Below are 24,634 nucleotides of genomic sequence, written 5' to 3'. Positions count from 1 at the left end.
TATTGTTAATATGGCTTGAAATTATGAGATACAGTGTTGTGACTACTGTCTTTCTGCTCAGGAATGAACTGGTTATTTAAGTCTTTTAAGCTTTGGTATGAACGTTAGGATTATTGTTTCTAGTTCTGTGAAGAATGTCAAGGCAATTTTATGGGGATTGCTTTGATTCTCTAGATCATATTAAGTAAGCCATTCTTACAGTTTTAATTTACTCAGTGCATAATCAGGGGAGACCTTTTCAACTATTGGCATCTGCTTTAAATTATCCTTTCAGTATATTAAAGGTCTTTACTCTAATGGACTTTCACCATCTGGGAAATGCATGTACACACAGATAGGGAATGTATATATACACAAAGAAAGGATATATAGACATATATATGTATATATGCACATACATGAATTTTTATGAACTTTTATTTTTACACTATTGTGACAAGTATTTCTTTCATAGTTCTTTCTCAGATAATTTGTTATTTGTGTATAGCAAAACTACAGATATTTTAAATGTTGCTTTTTCTATACTTCTGTCTTGCTAAAAGATATTTATCAGGTCTACCTATTTTGTAGTAGAGATTTTTTTAGGGTCTTTAAATTATAAGATTATGTATTTTACAAAATAAAGATTCTTTGATTTCACTATTTCCTAGTTGTTTACAATTATTGCTTAATGTTTTCTTATTACTCTATCTAAGACATCACACAATATTTATAATGGGAAATATGTTAACCCTTGTCTAAGTCCTGATTTTAGAAGAAATGCTTTCAGTTATTTCTCTATTTAGTATAATGCTGCATGTAAGTTTTACATATGGCCATTATAATGTTGAAATACATTCTTTATATTCATCGAGTTTGCAGAACTTTTACCATGAAGGTAGACTGGGCACTGTTGAAATTCTTTTTCATGTATTGAGAAGATAATGTGAATATGCCCACATATATACATATATATGTATATATATACACATATGTATCTTTTGTACTTTTTAAAAGAGAACTTGTCATTTACTTTTACTACATATAAACAATCATGACATCATAACCCCATTTCAGCACTAAAGATAAATCTAGTGTTTACAAAGATCTATCATTTTGTTAAAGGTTACATAAGCAATCATTTGTTTCAAAAGTTTAAAATACTATGGTAAGGTAATTTTTGGAAAGTTTATCCTGTTACCCTTAATCTCTTGAAGTTGTATTTGCCATAGTTTAGGGAAGTTATTTATAGCTATGATTGTGTTAGGGTTTAGAAATGGATACATGGAAGAGTGCTGTATATTTCCCCTATGCATTAGATTTTGCAGGTTATGCTAAAATTATTTTATGCTTAGTTCTGTGTAATATTTTACATCAAAATTAAAACTTAAGCACTACCATTAACATTTAAAAAATAGAAGTAAATTTTCATTTTAGATATTGTAAAAGTATTTTTCTAGTGATATTGTTGTTGTTTCAGCTTTTTATGTTTTATTTTGTGTTATTGAAAACAATGTTTAAATTTAAATGTATTTTGATCAAATTCCTCCCCTCCTTCAATTCCTTTCAGATCCTTTGCCCTGCCTACCCACCCAACTGTAAGTTCTTTTTCACAAAACACACAACAACTCAATATAAAAACAAAACCAAGGAAACAAAATGAAACCACACCCAAAGAGAATAAAGAAAACCCACTAAACTGTAGCCAAATAAAAGCACACACACACAAAATCTGTGGAGTCCATTATGTGTTGGACACCTACTCCTCAACGAGAGGCATATCCTGGAGTGGTTTATGGACTCAGTGTCACCCTACTAGAGAAAATTGATTTTCTCTCTCCCAGCAGGTATAAATGAAAGTTCAGTTGCTATCTTTTACCTTAATGGCTAGGTTTTCATTCATTCATTCATTCATTCATTCATTCATTCATCCATCCATCCATTCATTAAAAAAATAACTTTTCATGACAATGAGACATGTATGCTCCTGGCAGTACTAGTTACTTCAAAGAAGATGATGGGCATTGAAGAAACTCCATGCAGAGTTTGTTTACTTTATGGCAAAAGCTAGCCACGTGGGTGCCCTTGCCTCAATAGCTGACAGTATGCTGTCCAAACTGGACAAGCAGAACACAAAAGAAAGTGACTGCCAAACCTTGCCAAGACAAGGTAGGACAGGCCTCCAAAAGTCCTGCTTCCCAGAAAACTCTATCAGATATTCTAGGCCTGTAGGCCAAAGATAGATGCCCCACCATTGCACAGAAAATTTGGTTGACTGTCCAGGCAGTCTGATCTCCTTGTCATTAGGTAACATTTCACCTTTCTGGAATCTTTGATGAAGTCGAAGACTAAACAGTTATAATTATAGTTTTCCTTGGTTATAATAGAAAGGAAATTATATACAAAACTCATCAAGATAATATAGAAATACATTTTTCTCTAATTTTGTCAAATGCAGATGTGTTGGATATTGTTACTGTAATTCTTATTTAATAGCTGTTTTTGTTGCATATGCTTTTACTATATTTAGGTTAAACCTTTTTTAATGAGACAAAAAGGGAAAAATGCTGTGGGATAATGCTCTTGTACACTGTAAGATTTGTCTCTGGACCTGGCTTAATAAAACACTAATTTCCAGTAGCCAGGCAGAAAGTATAGGCAGGGCAAGGAGAGTAGGAGAATTCTGGGGAGAGGAAGAGCAGAGTCAGGAGGCACCAGTCAGTCAGATGCAGAGGAAGCTAGATGAGAATGTCAGACTGAGAAAAAGTACCAAGCCATGTGGCTAAACATAGATAAGAATTATGGATTAATTTAAGCAGAAGAGCTAGATCATTTAAATTTCATTGGACAATATTGTAACATCTTTTCACATCTAATTTTACTAATTTATATCTTAATTCTGTCTTTTGGAGAAGTTAGTTGGAGATTATCAATTTTGATCTTTTTAAAGAACTAACTATATTTATTAATCGTATAGTCTCTACTTCACCAGCTTTTACCATAGTCATTATTTCTTGACATCTACTTTATAATTTCAATTGTATTTGATAGTGAACATTTGATATTTTCAGTTACTCTGTTCACATAGATACACATACATACAGTGATTGTACAATGCAGCAGCAAATTTAGCCTGTACATGCAAAATACTGTGTATACATTAACTGTATGAATTTTATTTTAAGAACTATGCTGTCTTATATGGAAATTATAAATAAATGATATTTCCTGAACTATGATTTTATAATTAACTGGGTTTGTTGAATAGATGCCAACTTAAAATCAGATCATTTATTTGATGTGGTAATGATAAGGTTCTCATTTTCATTGAAAATGCAGTAAATATAGACATTTGTGTAGCTATCTAATATAAAATTTACAAAAGTGGCAGTAAATATTATACATTGTGATAGTATACTCACAACAGAATAACCAAGAACCTAATATTAATATGGTAGACTCTTAAAGTATTGTTTGTTTTCTGTGAATGCAAACTTATCAACAAAATGAAACATAATGTTAGAGAAGCAAGACCAAGAAAAAAAATAATACAAATGTTCAAGATTCCTGTGGCATAGTTGTAACTAAGACTACATCCTTTCCCAGTAAATAAATGGTACAAGTTATCATTTTATATGAATAAGTCAGATCTAGTAGAAATAACAACCCAATTTTTTAAAGTCTGTTTATCTCCACTCCAGTGGATTGAAAATTATTTCTCTGCAAATGGAAGGTTATTTTCACTTTTCCAATTTCAAAAGTCTTCAATTTATTGCTAAAAGATTGTTTTTTACAGTTCTGAAAAAAAATTGAAAACTCTATTGAACCCATTCAATTATTTTTGTTTTTTTAGTTTCTTTAAACAATCACTACAAGCTAAATAATAATTTTTAAAAGCAAATGGTGTCAAAATCAGCAGTATTCAACACATTACCACATGTAGAAAGCAACTTCCATCAGGAATAGTTTGTTTTTTTTTTTTTTAAATAGAAGTGTAAAATAATGTCTGGATAATGGTGGCTGACTGAATAGAAGGTGTTTAAGGAAAAGTTAAAATAGCATTTTAGTAGTCACAGAAATAAGAGTATAATGTGACCTACCAAAATATCCAGTAATATTCAATTATAATCTGATCTAATTTTCTTGTACTATATTCAGAATATTTTCTGATAGCAAAAGTGATACATTTCTTTACTGAAGTAGCATGATTAGTTTTTTTCCATGCTACCAATTATAATGTAACAAATTCACTATTTTAGAAAAAACTGTGTGTTATTTGAAAACAGTAAAGTCAATCCATCATTTTAATGATTCAATAGGCTGTGGTATTTAAAATTCACCAACTTTCGAGTCTTTGAATGACTCTTTTGCATAAACTTCTTCCACTGTTTTAACCATTCTGAACAACCATTCATCTTCAAGATGCCCTGTCAAGCAACTTACCGATACACCTCTCTATGAAATGTTACAGAAAAGTTAATATAAAAAAAAAAAAAAACTTCATAGTTTAAAATTTTTAATGCTGTGAAACACCCTGACAACAACCATTGTCTCTGGAGTTGAAATGATCATCCATCTCAGTTCATGACACAATTAAGGGAATGAAACAAATTTGTATAATCAGATCCATGGATTTCTGGTGTCTCATCACTTTTACCATTGCAAATATTGTAAGACAGGATTGATTTTTTATACTAGCTTTATTTCCTTATGACTTCACATAATAGCAAATACATTTACAGGTCTGGTTATTTCATATTAAGATACTTAGTATTTTATATCCTCTTTATTTATTTTAATTTGATGGGCCACTATGTTTAATAGCTACATATTAATCACACTATTTATTTGGTATGATGCCACTCATTCTGATGGTGAAAATGCTCTGTACTACCTGCCTGTCCTTCATTATCTTCAATGCCAATATTACAGTAATATTACTAATGACAAGTAGCTGTTTGTGGTGTTTTTAGCTCAAGTGTCAAATAGGATAGATAGTTCATAAGATATTTAACAGTTTTGGGAAAGAGCAGGATGTTTTTAAAGTAATATCAAAATTATGAACTATTGTATGGTAAAAGATAGATTAAAGTTCTTGATTCAAACCTAGAAATTTCTGAGGGATGATGTAATACCCTGGTAAAACTCCTCCAGAAATAGGTATAGATAAAAATTTTTCTTTAAAAGAATCTAATGGCACAGAATTTAATCCTAAAAATCAAGAAATCAAGTGGGATTAAACAGGATAAAAAGTTCCTAAATAGTCAACCAAATAATTACAAAAAATGAAGAGATATCCTACAATATGGATAAAACAAGCAAAGAAATGAACAGCGACATAAGGTTGCTAGCTACACAGTTTTCAGCCATTAGCATCTGGAATAAACAATGAAGAGAAAAACCTTAATACTAGAAAATAAACCTATCCATTCAAAAGGATGGTCCAGTGAACAGAAGGGATGTTAAAAGAAGACATACAAATAGCCAACATATATTTTATATCAACAGTATTAATCCTGTGAAAATAAATATTAAAACTGTTTTGAGATTCCATTTTAACCTCCCACGCCAAAATTGGTATTGTTAGGCAAACAAATGGAATACAGTCAAAAATTTTGGAAATAGGTATTTTAAAAAAGCAGGAGGATGCATGAGATTAGAAGTGGGAAGGGTGATGTGTGTGTGTGTGTGTGTGTGTGTGTATGTGTGTGTGTGGTAGTGGGTGTTCATGGGGAGTGGTAGGTGGTAAAAGTGGCTGATTTTAATCACTATGCAATGTATACATGTGTGAAATTCTTTAAGTATTTTAAAACAGAAAATAAACCAAATGACAACAAATATGTGGTTTTCAAAGGCATGTGGAAAGCAGAATCATCTTTTAAAAATACTTTTCCTACATCTCACCACTATATACTGTAGAAAGTTTCAGCTGACCTCCAAAATATAGTTTTATAAAATAGATATGCAAGTCAAACATGTAATGATAATAAATCATGAATACATTTGTTTTAGAGCAATTATTATATATATATAATTTTGTCATTATAAATTATGAAAGCAAATTTGAATCCTAATGAGATATAAATGCTTATTTCTTTTCCATTTGTTGAACATAGATCATTTTATCACATAGTATACCCAGATAACAGTTTCCCCTCCCTCTACTCCTCCCAGTTCCTTTTCACCTCACCTCTCACCTGGATCCATTCCCTTTCTGTCTCTCATTAGGAGACAAACAAGCTACTGAGGGATAATGATAAAATAATATGAACTATCAAAAGATAAAACAAACAGAATTAAGAGACCACAAGAAGAAGATTCACTTGTTCACACATTCAGGAATCATATAAAGTCACTAAACTGGAAGCCATAGTAAGTAGGCAAAGGCTCTGGTAAAGATCCTTGAGGGCCCTGTGCATACTGCCTCAGTCTTTGTGAGTTAGTATAATTTTTGCTCAGTTGCTTTAGAGGGCTTTGCAGTTTTTATGTCGTCCTCCATCCCCTCTGCCTCTTTCAATCTTTCTGCCTCTTCTTCCACAGGGTTTGCTGAGCCCTGAGTTGAGGGATTTGATTTGGATATCCCATTTAGGGTTGAATGTTCCAAAGTCTCTTATTGTCTGGATGATGTCTGGTTGATTGGCTCTGTATTTGTTCATATCTAAAGCAAGAGGAAGCCTCTCTGATGATGGCTGAACAAGGAACTTACCTATGAGTATAGCAGAATGTTGTTAGGAGTCATTAAAAAGAAACAAAAAAACCCAGAAATATTTGGTTATACCCTTAATATCCTGGAATTTCTTTTCTCACATTCCTGATCACCCAAGCAGTGTTGGGTATGGGCTCTATCTCCTAGAAAGGTTCTTTGTGGCAGATGCTTACACTTTGCATATCTAGCTCACCCCTGGGATAATGGATGATGTACTCATAAATAAACTTCCATTTACATATCACACTGAGCAACCCTGCTGCAATACCAACTAAAATTCCACAAAGGGGTGATGATGGAGTTTTCAAATCATAATCCATTCTAGATACTCCATCTGGAAAAAGTAGGTAACTCTTCTTAGTGGCACACACGTTATAGGTACTGTGCCCAATTTGCAGAGGAATGATGTTTTCATCAACTGGAGAATGAGGAACTATGCATTCTTCTAGCAAATGCCTGTTGCAACAAGTGGTGCCTACCAAGAGTTTACATAGGTAAAGTGACCACAATTAATAATAGTTTGCCAGTCTTGTAAAGCTTAAGACGTGTGTGACTAAAATGAACAGGCTTTCTAGTAAAAGACAAGTAGAAAGTATATTGGATGAGTGGAATGTTAATATTCTAATGTCATTGATGGCATTAGTGATTTATTTCTTCGACAGAATTTAGAATGAGATTCATTTATCATTTTAGCCTACACATCCATTAGTAATATATCAAACCAAGCTTTAAGCGTCCTGTTACAATTTTAAATTTTCTTTGCTGTAACTATATAGGAAATAGAAAAAAAGATTGTGCTTCATTTGATTTGAATATAAGTAAATAAAAGTAAATGTTCACAAAATAAACTCTATTTAAATGACATTTCTGGGTTTTTTGTTTGTTTGTTTGTTTTACTTATTTTAACCAGTCAAGATAAATTTTCTCTTCATCCCAATTATTTAGTTTACCAAGATAATTAATAGTAGTATTCTTCCTCAAAAAAGGTTGGATTTTTTAAAAAAAGCTCCTTATGAAAATGGACAGATTTTTAAGTAATATCCAATTGTCCAAGATTTAATATGTTTAATACTAACAAATCTCAAATGTTCATACATAAACATTCACATTCATGTGCATACAGTCATATACAGAAGAGTAGAGACAACTATGAGATTGCAATCAAATATAAATATATTTGACTGAAATTTTCCATTTTTAATCTCCTAAATGATCCATTTTAGCACTGGAATGGTTCAATGAGCAGATCTCATCAGTAGAGAGAGAATAAAATGTATTAGAACAGCAGTTCCTGGACAACTAGTCAGAATTTATGACATTTATGCCAAGTACTAAAGACATGAATGAATAAGTAACAAATACAGGATGCATGGATAAATGGGGGATAGTAAAGGGCACATGGAGGTGAACCTGTCAAAAGCAGTTGGAGGAAGAATATGAAGACCATGCAGATTTTATAACAGAGATTTAAAGAACTGTATTCTACATGTATGAGTGTACTGCCAATGTGTGTGTATGTACACCACCTGTGTGACTGTTATCCACAGAGGCCAAAGGATGTTGAATCCACTGGAACTAGAGTTATAAATAATGGTGAGCTGCCATGTGGATACTGGGAACCAAAATTGAGACCTTCAGCAAGAGCAGTAAGTTGCTCCTAACTGCTGAGCCATCTCTCCAGCTCTTACAGGAAACTACTATTTCATTCTTCAATAGTATGACAAAACAGTGTTATTCTGGAAAAGAAATGATCCAATGTAAAATTAAGGACATTAAGCTTCGCCCCCATCACCCCTTGCCACCTGTGGCAGAGGAGAGAGTTGACCTTACTGCTCACCAGATGCAGCACTAGGGAGAGCAGGCCCTGCACCTTGCCTGGGCAACACAATACAGCTGACCCCCATTGACAGGGAGTAAGTGAGCCAGCCCCAAGAATGTGAGCACCATACTTCATCACCACACAATAGTGAGATGGAGGGGGAGATGCTCTCCCTATCCCACCCTACCCCACCTCACACCCCACTGCCTGTATCAGGTGGGAGAGCTGGCCCTGAGGTCATGAGAGTGGAAGAGTTGTCCCTGCCCCTCACTTGCTGCAGTTCTTGGAAGATAAAGCCCTGCACCTTGCCTGGGCAGAACAGTAGTGCTGGCCCTGCTGGTGAGGGCATAGGTGGGCCTGCCCTGAGGTTCTGAGAGTAGGGGAGCTGCCTCAGAACCCCTCATCTGCCATGTGGTGGTGAGGGCAAGGGAAAAATGCCCTCCCCCCTAGTCCCTTGTCACCTACAATAGGCAAAAGAGCTGACCCTGTCCCTCACCAGATGCAGCACTCAGAGAGTGAGTCCTGTACCTTGCCTGGGCAACAGAGTAGAGCTGACCCTGTCACCATGAATAGGTGAGCTGGCCTGAAGGACATGAGAGCAGGAGAACTGGCCACACACTTTGCTGCTTACACATAGGGTGAACTAGCAGAGAAAGCTGGAGAGCTCACCCTGGTGTTGAGGATGAGGGAGAGCTGGTGAGCTGACCAACCAAGCAACCATCTAGACCCAGAACCAGGGCTACTAGTTGGCCCATCCCATTATTCACCCCATCTTATGACCTGCTGGAGCACAAAAAGGGGCCAACCCTGCAGACCAAAAGTTGCAGGGTCTACATGACAGAGGACAACAACAGGATATCCAAGAGGAGTTCTAGTGAGGTCCCAGTATCTATGGGGTAGCAAAACCCAGAGGCCTCCAACCAGACCAATGACTCATTTCAATGAACATTTGCAAGTAATGGTATACGGACTAAAGTGTATACTGTGTGAGTCACTGTGTCACACTACAGTTTCACAAGATGTTCCTTTTAAATTTTATTTTGTTTTGTCCTGGGTGGTGGGGGAGGTTGCAAGAGTAGAAGGTGGAAAGGAAGGGATGGGAGGATGAGTGGGATCAGGATGCAGGATATGAAATCCACAGAGAATCAATAAAAAAGTTAAATTGAAAAAAACTAGCAATATGGCCTGGCAACAAGAGGTAAGTAAGAAACCTCAATATTTCTATGGGGAAAAATTTAGGCTCTTTATAAGGTTTAATATACAAAGAACTAATGCCTAAATACAAAATTTCAGACTTTAAAAATTGGAATGGTATTGTATATGATTATATCTAATGCTTTTTATATCACAACTTACAATTTTATTGATTGTATATTCAGAAGAGAGACAATAAGTTCGAATCAGACCTATTTTCATAGACTAACCCAAAGCAAGTTTGCTTTTTACCTCCTGAGTTTTACATTATGACCATGTGGTTCATGAAACAAAATGTGTGTTTTTTAATGTTCTCACGCTTAAGACGTTTGGTTAGCTATCAATTCATTCTATTAAGTATGTCTGATGTCAGGGTATTTTAGATTCAGGGAAGTGAACTGAGAGTCATAAAATAAAAATTAAGTTACAGAGAGACAGACATTAACCCTTTGGGTTCTGTTCTCCCATTATCTCTTTGCCATTTTTACCATTTTAAAACATGTTTCTGTAGCTGACAAGGAGAATTATCACTAGAAGTGAAGCAGAGGCAGTTTTCACAGAACAGGACATCCTGAAGTGGGGACACAAAGAATCAGAAAACATTTTTGTTCTGATCTGCTTGACCTGAATGCTTTATGCCTCAGTGACTAGTTAGATTTGTTCCTGGTGTTACTGGAGTTTAAAATAATGGCTGAGAAAATTAGAATGGCTCTTAAATTTACGGATAATTTTAGAAAATGTTAAACTAGTCCATGAACAGCTTAGCTAGGAATGCTTCAGTGATTTTTAATGTACAATGTTCTTTTAAGATATTTTTTTCAGATAGAAATTGTCTGTCTTACTTTTACAGAAACTGTATTCATGATGAAAGATCAGACTCAGTGCAATAAATGTTTTGCTCATAAATTTGGATTAGAAGAACATAACTGAAAGAATTCTTAAAATGTGTTTTTAAATGTAAGTGCAAAATTTCCATATATACCTTGAAATATGTATTGGAGTATTAAATGTACTCAATAAGCTAAGCAATGTGTTAGATAATTAACAAATATTTAACAGCTTTGATTTTTACAGCCTATTTTATTGAACTTCTTATCAGTATTGAACAGATGGTTCATAACTATAAAAAATTATTTTTTAAATATGATTACTATATGTAGGTTATATTTGAAAAATATTGTTCAGTGAAGCATTTATAAATGTGATTTAATACAGAGAACAAGACCCCACAATTACTGTATTTTTCTGGAATAAGATAAAATGGCACTTCACAGATACATAATATTGTGGAGTAGTGAGAAAGGAGAAAACGGGGAGAGACAACTAAAATTAAGGGCCATTTTGAGGGGTAGTATGAAAACCTAATACAGTAGAAGCCTCCTAAAATACATACATATATAAAGGCAATCTAAATAAAAATCTTTAAATAATGTAGGAGATAGAACCCGAACCTTGTCACTAAAAGAAGCCTACAGTATTGGGAATGAGTTACATCTAATTGAGTTGTTGACAAAATGGGTCTCATGGAAATTCCAAATAACCCTGGTTAAAGCCAAGACTATAGGTTGCTCTCAGCAAACTGAAAGCAAAGCCCAATCACTGAAAACTATTTTTCATTTTGCATGAGTAAATTTAGTAATATATAATTTTTACACTTGGCAATTTGTTTATGAGATGAATACAGTTAAAATTTTGATTTTCACTATGAAAGTCAGATTTTTAGACAGTAGCCTAAGACCAGACAGTGAAGGACTGAATATGAACGTAGACCTATGGTGATGGAAATTATATGTATGTCATGATGAAGCACTTCATTTTGTTTGCTAACTGAATGGAAGTTAATTAAAATAAATACAAACTTACCCCATTTTCTAAGAGAAAGAAGTAGCCTCCAAGAAGCCAGTGAGCTGCCTCTCTCACTGTCCAAGCTTTTGGGGAGTAGTTAACTACAGCCCTCTAGGTCAGGACAATGGAACAAAGAAGCAGACAGACACAGGAATAAAAGAAGGTCACTTTGAAGATTCTCTCTCCCTCTCCTCTGGTTTCCCTTCCTTCCCTCCTTCTTCCCTCTAGCTTGCTTTCTTTACCAGCTCTCTGCCAAAATCCATGTTGCATAGCTCAGAAGAGCATATAACTGTATAAACAACTGAAGTATTTGGATAAATGTCAGCTAAACCTTGAAGACTAATTTTTCTTGGTCAAACCTTGGGGCAAAATTTGAGCTACATCTAATATGAGAACCTTTGAGTTAGGTCCTGTGTTAAGCATTTCTAAGATTGTTGATCTGTGGGGAATATAGATAAATATTGACTTTAAGATTCTGAATTTTGGAGTAATTTCCTGGGTAAAAATTAACAAATCCATCAAAGTACACATTAATCCTTAGCCTGAGATATATTATATGTCACATTATGAAGTATACATAAAAGAATGGCCAGCATGACATGATTACCACACAGAGGCTTATATTAATCATAAATGCTTAGCTTATTACTAACTAGATCTTACATTGAAATTAACCCATAAATCTTATCTATGTTTGGCTATGTGGTTCATGGTTTGTTACCTCAGTTTTTTTGTCTTGCTTCCTTGGCAGCAGGCTGGTGTCTCCTAGACCCCACCCTTCTTATCCTTGTCTCTCTGTTTGGCTTTCCTGCACAGCCTTATTCTGCCTGGCTATAGGCCAAAACAACTTATTATCAAACACATATTCACAGCCTACAGAAGGATATCCCACAACATTTCCCTTTCTGTCTAATCAAAACAGAAGGTTTTAAGTTTAACACAGTAAAATTATATATAACAATAACAGTTATCAAGTAAGAATTGGTTACAAAGGCCGGGCGGTGGTGGCGCACGCCTTTAATCCCAGCACTCGGGAGGCAGAGCCAGGCGGATCTCTGTGAGTTCGAGGCCAGCCTGGGCTACCAAGTGAGCTTCAGGAAAGGCGCAAAGCTACGCAGAGAAACCCTGTCTCGAAAAAACCAAAAAAAAAAAAAAAAAGAATTGGTTACAATATTTAGTCTATTTGTATTTGGCAAAATTAAAGAAAATACTCTATCATCTATCTTATCTTTGTGAGTTTAAAATTTCATATCTAATTTTCCTTTTATCAGAACTAAGGAAAACTATAATTATAACTATGTAGTCTTCAACTCCCTCAAAGACCTAAGAAGGAAAATAATACTAACTAAGTAAACAGGAAGTTGCATTGCAAGCAACTTCCAAAACTCTTGAAATGACAGAGACATCTGGTTGCCTGGACAGTCACTCAAAGTTCCTCTGCAATGCTGGGCCATCCATCTTGAGCCTACAGGCCTAGAGTATCTGGCAGACTTTTCAGGGAAGCAGAAAATTTGAAGGACTGTCCCATTTTATTGTTAAAGTTAGTCAGTCACTTTCCTCTGTGTCCTGCAGAATGTCTGGCAGTTTCTTCTGTGAAGCAGGAACCTGAAAAACTATCCCACCTTGTTGGGCAAACTTAAGCAGTCACATTTTATGGATCCTGCATGTCCAGTTTATACAGCATACTGTCAAGAAGCCTAGGCCGTTTCTTGCCCAAATTACTAGCTTTGCTACAAAGAAAGCAAACTCCATAATGAGTTTCTTCAATGTTCATTAACTTCCCTGAAGTAGATTGGTGCTGCCAGGAACAGACATGTCTCACTGTCAAGAAAAGTCTATGTTCTTAAAACAATTTAAATGTCATATTCTATAGGTCTTTGAAGTGTTTGAAGATTATCTATCTGAAATATATCTCTGTATGACCTTGAAAACCTAACTAACATAACTATAAATTTGCTATTATAGATGACTATTAATCTGTATTTCTTAATTATATATTACATTTCTAAATGATCTGCATAAACATAATACCCTAAACAAGAATAGAAATATACATACAGTGTAACAAAATTGACTTTAAATTTGTGTCAATAAACCAAAATCCATACCAATATAAAATATGTAATATTAATAGTTTTTTGGGGGGGATTAAAGTAGATTCAATAATCTACCCTTTTTTCTATCGTTTGTATATAATATCTTCCATTCTTCCTTAGAAAGAGATTGACTATGACCATTAACAATTTATAACCAAGCCCCTTTAGATGAAAACAAACATTCCTAAACAGCATTTTGGGAATCTGGCTGTAGTTCTCTAGACTATGTCCTGTTGATTGCAGGTGCCAGTAATCTTATAGGGACCCTGAGTAAATTTGAGATGATGTCCTGGCCCTGGGAAAACCAGCTATATCCTTTGTTGATAGATACCACCTGTCAAGGTTCAGGAGGTCTGTTTTGATCAAACCTGATCCATCTTAACCTGGAACAAATTCACAGCCTCTTGTTTCCCATGGAAACAAAAGCAAAACAGCTTCTCCAAAGCAATGTGTCTTTAAGTTCCATTTTACAAATATATTTTTGACTTTTTTTTTTTAAAGTTAAGGTGTTCTTACAATACCTAGGCTAGTGTATTTCATTAGCCCTTCTTTTAATCCCTTGTCTCTTAGGAGCTGTTGTTTGCTTGACAGTATTAAAAAAAAAAATCAACACAATACAAGACCTAGACTCCCTATGTATTTTCCATCTCTACATGACCTTTTGCTGTTTGTTGCTGGAGGGCTTCTCTCTAGGTTCCCCAAGCCCCGCAGTCCCACAATCCACTTATAAAATAATCACTCAGACGCTTATATCACTTATAAACTGTATGGCCGTGGCAGGCTTCTTGCTAACTGTTTTTATATCTTAAATTAACCCATTTCTATAAATCTATACCTTGCCACGTGCCTGGTGGCTTACCGGCGTCTTCACATGCTGCAGTGTCTCTCTCCTCAGCCTTCCGCTTCCCAGAGTTCTCCTCTCTCCTTGTCCCACCTACTTCCTGCCTGGTCACTGGCCATCAGTGTTTTATTTATATAGAACAATATCCACAGCAGCTGTTTGCATGTTTTTGTTTTTGTTTTTCAATGTAAGGTTTCTCTGTGTAACAGCCATGGTGGTTCTGGAACTCGATTTGTAGTCCAGGCTGGCCTCAAACTCACAGAGATCCACCTGCCTCTGCCTCCCAAGTGCTAGGATTAAAGGCGTGTGTCACCACAGCTCAGACTTTTGTTTTTTTATTACTTTACTCCTCTCTTTAAAGTCTTTATTTTTAAACTATTCATTTTTTATGACTATACCCTTTTTCCTTTCTTAAGCCTATGCTCATTTTTCAAACATACTGTGACCCATTTCGAGGTCTTTTTGTCTGAATCTGTTTTTATTGTGTATCTTTAACCCTTTGTCTATATGAGCAAAAATCTTAATCCACCCTGCAGCACACTGCCAGAGCTTTTGCTGATAGCTTAAGCCAGCAGGCAGTGACACACAACCAATATGAAGCAACCAGCTGTAGTTGGAAGACTTCCTGTGTCCCAGCCAGCCGGTGGTCAGGACAAATCTCCCCCAGTCGCATCACCCAAGTAAATACACAGAGGCCTAAATTAATTATGATTGCTTGGCAATTAGTACAGGCTTATTACTGACCATCTCTTTCACTTAAACTAACCCATAATTCTTACCTATGTTTAGCCACATGGTTTAGTACTGAAAGAACCCCCAGAGGAGATCTTCCTTCAGGAGAGACCCCAAACCCAAGGAACACACCGAAACCACCGATCAGATGCAAAAGCAAGAGGGTTTATTAGATACACGGGTACCCGGGGCGAAGTCTCTCGGAGGACTTGCACCCCTTCCTAGGGCAAAGGGGACTTTTTATGGGATTCCAGGGCAGAGGCGTGGTTACAGAAGCAAGAAGCATAGTTACAGGGTCCCTATTGGTTGTTTCAAAGAAGGCCAGGGTGAACTTGGGGTCGTATGTGTGTGGCTGATCTGGCCTTGCCCAGGCCAGCTGCTTATTCCTCAAGGCCAGGGGCCCGCCATAAAATATCCTAATTTAACTCAACTGTCTTTCTCTCAAGGCCGCTGACCACAATTATCTCTCTCAAGGCTGGATGGCTGGCTGCGGCTGTGAACTCCTGTTTTTCTGATTCCTTCAGAATGGCGTTTCTTAGGCTAAGTTATTGGGGGGGGACATTTCATCGGCCCAACGCCCCATGTCCTCATAATGGAGCGGGGGTCTTTCAGTACCTTTTCTCGGTTCTGCCTTGTCATCTTGCTTCCCCTGTGTCTTGCTGATGACTCCTGATTCTGTCCTTCCTCTTCCCAGAATTCTTCTTGTCTGCTTACCCCACCTACACTTTCTGTCTGGCTACTGGCCAATCAGTGTTTTATTTATCAACCAATCAGAGCAACACATATTCACAGCATGCAGAATGATAACTCATAGCACTTTCCCTTTTCTGTCTAATCAAAAAGGAAGGTTTTGATGTTAACATAGTAAAATTACATATAACAAAACAGTTATCAAGCAAGAATTGCAGTTACAATATCTGGTCTATTTATATTTGGGAAATTTAAAGAAAATATTCTATCTATCCTACATTTGTGAGTCTAAGGTTTCATATCTAATTTATCTTTTATCATAACCAAGGTAAATAGTAACTATCTAGTCTTCAACTACATCAAAGACCCCAGAAGGATATAATACTACTGAAGTAAACAAGAAAAAGATTGTAAGCAACTTCCAAAAATCTAGAATGACAGAGACAGCTGGCTACCTGGACAGTCACCCAAAGTTCCTCTATAACAATGGGGAATCCTTTTTCAGCCTATAGGCCTAGAGTCTCTCAGTCAATTATCTCTGCATCTGGTAGAATGTCTAGCAGCTTCTTCTGTGAAGCAGGAACCTGAAGGACCATGTCACTTTGCAAAATTCAGTGGTCACCTTTCTATGGGTTCTGTATGTCCAGTTTATATAACATAACTGTCATCAGTCTATACAAGGGCAATTTTTTGCCCAGTGGCTAACTTTTGCCATAAAGAAAGCAAACCCTACAACAATTATTTAATGCCCATCACTCTCCTTGAAAGAAATCAGTGCTGCTAGGACCAAACGTGTCTTTGTCCAGAAATATCTAAGTTTTTAAAACATTTTAAATGCCATATTCTGTAGGTCTTTGAAGTGTTTGAAGATTACATACCTAACTGAAATATATCTATGTATACCTAGAAAACTTAACTAACATGACTATAATAGAAGACTAATTATTAATCTGTATTTCTGAATTATTCATTACAATTTAAATAAGTTACATAAACATAATACCTTAAACAAGAGTAGAAATATATGTACAGCATATCAAAATTAACTTTAAATTTGTATCAATAAATCAATAAACTAAAATCCAGAGTAAAGTGAAATATTTTAAGCAAGTTGTTGCTCTTTAAAAGTAGATTCAATAATCTACCCTTTTATCCTATCACATCTATATTCTATATTTCTATATTATATTCCCCTTTCTTCATTTAGAAAGTGATTGACTATGACCAATAACAATTTGTAATCAATGACCTGAACAAAGATAAACATCCATAATGCATTTTTTGGGAATATGGGCATAGTGTTTTAGGCTACTTCCTGCTGATAGGGGCCAATGGTAGTCTTATGGGGATCCTGAGAAAATTCAAGATAATGGTCAAGTCCTGGGAAGAGCAGCTATAACCTTTGTTGATAGATACCATCTGTTAAGGTTCAGGATGTCTGGCTTGATCAAATCTGATCCATCTTAACCTGAAACAAATCCATAGCCTCTCGCTTCCTTTGGAAATAAAAGCAGAGTCTCCTTTCCAAAGCAACATATCCTTAGATTCAAATTTTGAATTCAAGATACCTTTAAAATATACATATTAGCTTAACTGAGCAGCTGCTGTGGGATGATTTGTATGTCCTGTGGGAGCCCTTCTTGGGTTCTTTGTGGCGTTACCCAGCAGGTCCGTATAGAGGATGATTAGGACCATGGGCCTGAGTGCAGGTGTTTGAGATGGTCTGCACTTGGCTGTGCTGGGGGATGGTCTGTATGTCAAGTTGTTCTGATTGGTCAATAAATAAAACCTGATCGGCCGTGGCTAGGCAGGAAAGATAGGCGGGACTAGCAGAGAGGAGAAATAAAAGGACAGAAAGGCAGAAGGAGACGCTGCAGCCGCCGCAATGACCAGAGAGGCTGCAGCCGCTGCCATGACCAGAGACGTTGCAGCTGCCGCCATGATAAGAAGCATGTGAAGTCGCCGGTAAGCCACCAGCCATGTGGCAAGGCATAGATAAAAGGAAATGGTTAATCTAAGATAAAGGAACAGTTAGCAAGAAGCCTGCCACGGCCATACAGTTTGAAAGCAATATAAGTGTCTGTGTTTACTTGGTTGGGTCTGAGCGGCTGTGGGACTGGCGGGTGGCAGAGGTTTGTCCTGACTGTGGGCTAGGCAGTCCATCCAATTGTAGTGGGGGGGGGGGTCTAGTGTTTCTCTTTTTGTTCTGTTAATGCAGTAAGAAAGTGAGCTCAAGCATTTGGGGAAGGGAAATGGTTTTATTGAACCTACCAATTTAGAAACTCAATTCGCCTGGAAACACCCCCACAGATTTGTCCATTATTTTTTAACTGAATACATGGGTACCCTGCAATCAAGTAAAAAACAATGAGATGCACAATTGCTTTTTTAGGTGATAGCATGGAAATAAGCTGGTAGGAATTTTCCAACAGAAGAACTTATAATAAAGACAAGAATAGTCGACAAATATGAAATCAAAGAAAATGTTTGAAAACTGAAATTAAACAAATAGTCCTATCATTAGCCAGTCAGAATTTCTTGCAAAACATCAAGAGAAAAATGAATACTTGATAGAAGAATAGGCAAAGATAACAAATTACTAATTAGTGAGTACAGAGATGCAAATAGTAAAATATGTTCATCTTTTCTATTCATTAAAGTGTTTACAATGACAATTATAATTTTCAATTATAATTTCAAAAGATAAAATTAAATAATTGACTCAGACTTCCACATGATTACTTGCTAGTATGTCCAGATTGTTAATATATAATACTATATCATTGAATATCTTCTCAGGTAACCCAGGAAAATGCTTACAAAAACTTATTTCTATGCTTGTTAAAAGAGACATGATAAAAAAAATTTGAAAAACAGACAAGTCAAATATTCACCAAAAAGTACTTGGTTCAACAAATTACTTCCATTCAAAACCATATTTGGAAGATTGGTATTGCAGACAATATTTCTAGAATTTACCAATAAATAAACAAAAGTGGAATATATTGAAATTTACTGAAAGAAACTTCAGGCATGTTCCTAAAATGGAGATTATATCTATGAGAAAGTGTGGGTATTCCTTTTTAGCAAGTAAGTAGATCTCACTACATGGGTCATTTTGTGTGTACCACATCAGGGGAGACAGACAAATGTTTTATGTTGTAGTAAATTTTACAGCATAAGTTATTTTTATTGAGACTGACCTCTGTGTAAGGCATGATGAGCAACAAAGACTATATTTTTACTATAGAATTTAAATTAGCTCCTACAAACAATTGCATTTGTTTTCATAGAGATAAGTCATCATTGCCATACATAAAATTGACCATAGAAATATAATCCCATTTTTATGAAAATGAATTAACAAGCACAGATATTATAACATATAATGCTTTATTTTTGAAATATGCAACAATGGAAACAATGGGTGATTTTATATATATATATATATATACATATATATATATATAAAATACATATATATAACTCAATTTTTATATAATAATGAAATATTTGAAAATATTAAAATATATAGGAAATTTAAAGTCTCCCTTTTATTCTTCTCATTAAAGATAAACTATCTACATTACATGCAAAGTAGAATAAACACTCTGAAGCAAATTTGCAACTTCTAAATTCATAGTGATGGCGCTCACTGGAAAACCTAGTTCTAAGAATTTACTCCAGTTATTCCACTGACAAGAACAATATCAGCCACCTCCATCTCTGAGAATAGAACCATTACTTTTTCTCAGAAACCAGTTTATCTCTTTTAAAAATCCAATCTCTCTTCATTACTGACACCTGAACATGTTGTCTATTTAGCCAATTTTCTAGGCCAAGAAAAACAACAGTTCCACAGTACACTCTAAATCTCCAGACCCCAGAAGATTATATCAAATAGATGAGGTCCAGAATTGAGGCTTTCCAGGGAGTAGTAAGAGCCATTTTGCCTTGAAGGTGTCTATGCTTTTAAAACTAAGTGATGTGAACTTCCTTGGAATGCTTTGTTACTGAAGATTAGGAAGATCCCATTCTCTCTTGAGGCTGATGATTGCTTTCATTTAGGGAGGAGATCATAATTCAAGCTTGACAATTTATTACTATTATTACTTTCAATGACTAAAGTGAAGCTTTAAAAATTGAACATTCTATTTTCATTGCCCAAGGATAAGTAATGGAGGTGATTACAGAATGTCAACTTTAGTAAACATTTTCACCAGAGAAGACCTAGAAAGACAGCTAACAGGTAAATGTTGACCTTCAATGGTACTTTTATTCCTTGCTTCAAATGATAAATACTTTTAGCTCTGTTTTCCTTTTCACATAAAAGTCCTCTTAAGCATTCCATGAGTTTGTAACAACCTCAGTTGTCCCTTGAAGACATTTTAGCAATTGACTTCTAGGTAAATGCTGTCTTGTTCTAAATCTAAGAGTTAAAATGTCTTTTATTTGCATAAACATCCCTAGAATTTGAATTCTATTTCTAATTTTGAAACATTCAAATGATATATTTTTTCACTAATATAACAGTTGCCACACTATCAAACAGAAATTGTAAATGTTACCTGACCAAAAAAAAGTTTTTAAAAAATGAAAAATAACTCTAATCTTCTTTATATATTAACATTAAAGTTATTTTTATTTTCATTAATAATTTTGTAAAAGGAAAATAAAATAAACTGCAAATTTGTACAATTTCTTGCAAATATTAGCTATTTCATATTATTTTACAGTTTAATATTATTTATTTATATCTTATATACCCTTAGATACTAAACAGTTCATAAATAAAGTGATAAGCTTTATATAGAATTTACAAATGTCTTCAGGAATACAGTATTTTGTAATAAAGCTAATCTAAACATCATCTGTTTGTCTCTAAGCTTATTTAAAACTGTTTTTTTTATATTTCTAAAATTATTATATGAACTGGTAACATGGAAAGGTACATTCTCATACTGCCAGGGTGTTAATAATTAGAATAATTAATGTGTAACATGTTCAAATTTATTTTATTTAAATATCCTAATCCAATGTTGTTACAAATGACACTTAGTTTTGAAACTGTTTGCACATCAGTGAGTTAACACATAAAAAGTAACATGAAGTGTCAAAACATAGGCTCTAAAATTAAATTCGCTTCATATATTAGATATGAATATAAATTTTACATATATTTACAATGTATTTATATATTGTATTTGTTGCATCTCAAGATTTAGATTTACTTGCTGGCTCCCATTAGGCAATTTGCTTCAATTTCTGTAGGCTTCAGATTCTTTGTTGGCAAAACAGATGTTCTACTTATACAATATTTCGATATTTCCTAAGTTTTGTGTCATTTTCCGTTTTTCTTTGTGGCATCCGAATTGCTATTCAGCAGGTTTCTTAGAGACCGTGGAATCCTAGAAGCATTTCTTTAGGATACTTCTTCTAAAAAAAAAAAAACAAAAAAAAAAAAACAAAAAAAAAAAAAACAGTGGAGACAGGTCTTTTCTTAGCCCTGCACCTAACAATACCCTAAAGGGAACATGTGTGTATGGACAAATCAGAGGCAGGGCTAGCATATTCTACCCAGATAAAGAAACACAAAGCAGAATGCATGCTCACTGTCCATATAGATCACAGCAAAGGGGCTGGAGAAAAATGCTGGGCGGAGAACTGTGGTATAACCTAACCTCTACTTCCTGCAACCTAAACACAAAAATGCTTTAGATTTCTGCCTATTTTTTCAAACCTGGTTTCTAAACCTTTTCTTAATTTATAATCACCTCGCCATGACATAGTATTAAATAATTTAGATTTGCTATATATTATTTATAATCCTTACTCTTCCATAGTAAAATTCAAAATTAAACGAAATAATCTACCTGTAATTTTGCGAGCAAAGGTTGCATTGTGCATAATTTAGCAATAGTATTTGATATAATAGTTTTTGAACGATGACATTCTTTTTTATTGAAAAAAGCTTCTTCAAGAAATATATTTTGATAGGTGCGGCCAGCTCAGTGTGGCCGTCTGATTTCACCATGCATGGTTCCTATGGCCTCCTGAGGTGACACGGACCACAGACATCAACATAGACCCCAGCTGCAGTTGGACCATGAACCCAGACATGGCCCTCGCAGCCACTTGGCCAAGACAACATCCTGGCTCCAGGTGGAAGCACTAGCCACTCCGATCAGAATGGCTCTGGCAGCCACATGGCTCCCAGACACCAACAAGGCCCCAACACCAGCCTTCTGTATGACTTCTGATGGCTACACAGACCTCGGACTTCAATCCAGCCAAGTCACCATTGCCCCAGATGGCAGTGCATGCCACCCAGATGGGCATGGGTGGCCCCACTGGCAGCATGGTCCTTGGATACTAACATGGCCCCAGACCTCAGCTGTCTACATGGGCTTCAATGGTAGCAGAAGCATCAGACATCAACACAGATGCTGGCTATAGTTAGGCCACGGACACAGACATGGCCTTCAGCTGCAGCTCTGGCCCAGATGTCACCATGGCATGGGGTAGCAGTGCAAATCTGTATGGCCCAGGCTACATCATGGACTCAGGTGGCTAACCTGTCCCTCAGCATCCACACAGCCCTTGGTGGCAACAGGAGCCCCTAATATCAACCCAGACTCTGGCTGCTATGGAGTAACAGACAGAAACATGGTCCCAGGTGGCAGCACAGGAGACCCAGATCTGTGTTGCCGAGTGGCTGACACCCTTAAGTGTAGGCCCCATATTCAGCAGTATTTAATCAACACAAAATGAATTCAATGGCATATTTGGTGGTTCCTTATCTCATAATGATAAGTCCAGGCATTTTTATTATCATTTAAACAATTTTTAAATTTAAATATATATGGATCATATTGTTTGCCTCCTCCAAGAGCAAAGTAAACATGAATAAAAGAGATGGGAATAGAAGGTGGAATTATTATGATATGTTTTATATTACAGACTTGATTTTAAATACATTTGCTTTTCTTAATTTAAATGTCAACACATTAAAGTTGAAAAATAAGCAAAATAAAGAAATTGTGGCAATTAACTATTTGGTACTCTTATCTATATACCTGAAATGTCTCTAATACCCTGTAACTTAAGTTTGTAATTCTAATGAGTTGCAAACTAGAGAAAAATAGACAATGTATTAATTATTGTCTGTAATGATATCATTGGTAGTTTTTACTTCATCTTTAGAGCTGAGATTTTCAACAGAATAATGGAGAGGTCTGAGATATATAATATTCTTTGAAGCCCCGTCATAACGAATTTCATTTTATCTTTTAAACATGCATATATCTGTTTAAATATAAACACATATTAGATATTTAGAGTTATAAACTTATGAGTTTTAGCATTTAAATACTCAAATATGTTAAAATAAATTTATACCCACATACATATTATATAAATACGTTTGTCATGTCTATTCCTTAAGAAATCCTACCAACACTGAACCTAGGTAAACTAGATATTTCTCAAGGCAGAATGCAAAGAAATCATTGCTTCCATATGACCATGGGAAAAGAAATATTAGCATCTAAACAAAACAGGCTTCAAAATTGTAGTAAATTAAAGTAAGTAAAAATGCTTATCCTTCTGAACTCATAATAATATTTAAATAAGTAAAAATGTGTTGGCAATTTAATGACACTGTTGGGTTAGGTTTTAATTTTGGAAATTGTAAAATAATTTTTTTCATCACTGAGTTTTTCTTTTGTGTGTCAACACTATGATAAGGACATGCCATGTGTTTTACTAGAAGATAAATGAAGAAAGGAACTCCTTAGTTCTTGCCTTTAGGCAATATTCACCAAGAGTTTTTAAATGCACTTAAAAAGATATACATTTCCTTATGAGGACATCTGATACAAAGACAATTTCCTAAACTGTATCATCTCTTTAATATTTAAATTAAAGTTACACAAGAATAGCTTATCAAAATCTAAAATTACAGTCTCTAAGAGGCTGCATGGGAAAATCTATTTCAGTATTTAACAGCAACAGCAAAAGATGTGGAAACTGTGAATTTGAAAAGACATAGATACAAAAACCTAATGATAATCCAAGTTGTTATTTTTGTGTGATGATGAGAATATTTTGAGAAATTCTTGAGATTTAGGTGTATAGACATAAGGTATTGTCCTGTTGAGGAATCTAGGAATAAATAAAACAATTAGTTGGGAACACAACAGCTTAAATGGATGGAATAAAATTAGTTTATATAATAAGGTAAGCAATACACAAGGATTTGTCATATTCTTAACAAATATTTATGTGTTTAAAATAGTAATAATAAGAAATGGAAAGTAAAAATATGTATTTTATATATGATTTCAGACATTTAGCTTAAATGTTTAAATAATTTAAATCTATTTTTATGTATAATATAAATAATATTCATATGCATCCTATATATGTGACATATGCATATTTGTATATATAATGACAGTCCAAGGTTGCATTCTTTTTTGTCTTTATGAAAATAATTACAATTTAAAACAAAGTTTCAGGATGACATGAAACTAGAAAACAACATTATTGGCATAATATATAACTAGAAACTTGAATCGCAACTGTCTGCATCACTAGCAAAAAAAGCAGCAGTCACTATGTTCCTGGAGTGAATGCACAGCTCTATCCCATACACCTAGGCATCTAACTCTTATAACAAAAACATTAATGAAGTTGGTAGAGACCACACACACTTTGAAAATCTACATTGT

The sequence above is a fragment of the Peromyscus leucopus genome, chromosome 3, assembly GCF_004664715.2.
Source record: "Peromyscus leucopus breed LL Stock chromosome 3, UCI_PerLeu_2.1, whole genome shotgun sequence".
Lineage (NCBI taxonomy): Eukaryota > Metazoa > Chordata > Mammalia > Rodentia > Cricetidae > Peromyscus > Peromyscus leucopus.
Note: the sequence above shows the minus strand (reverse complement) of the source record.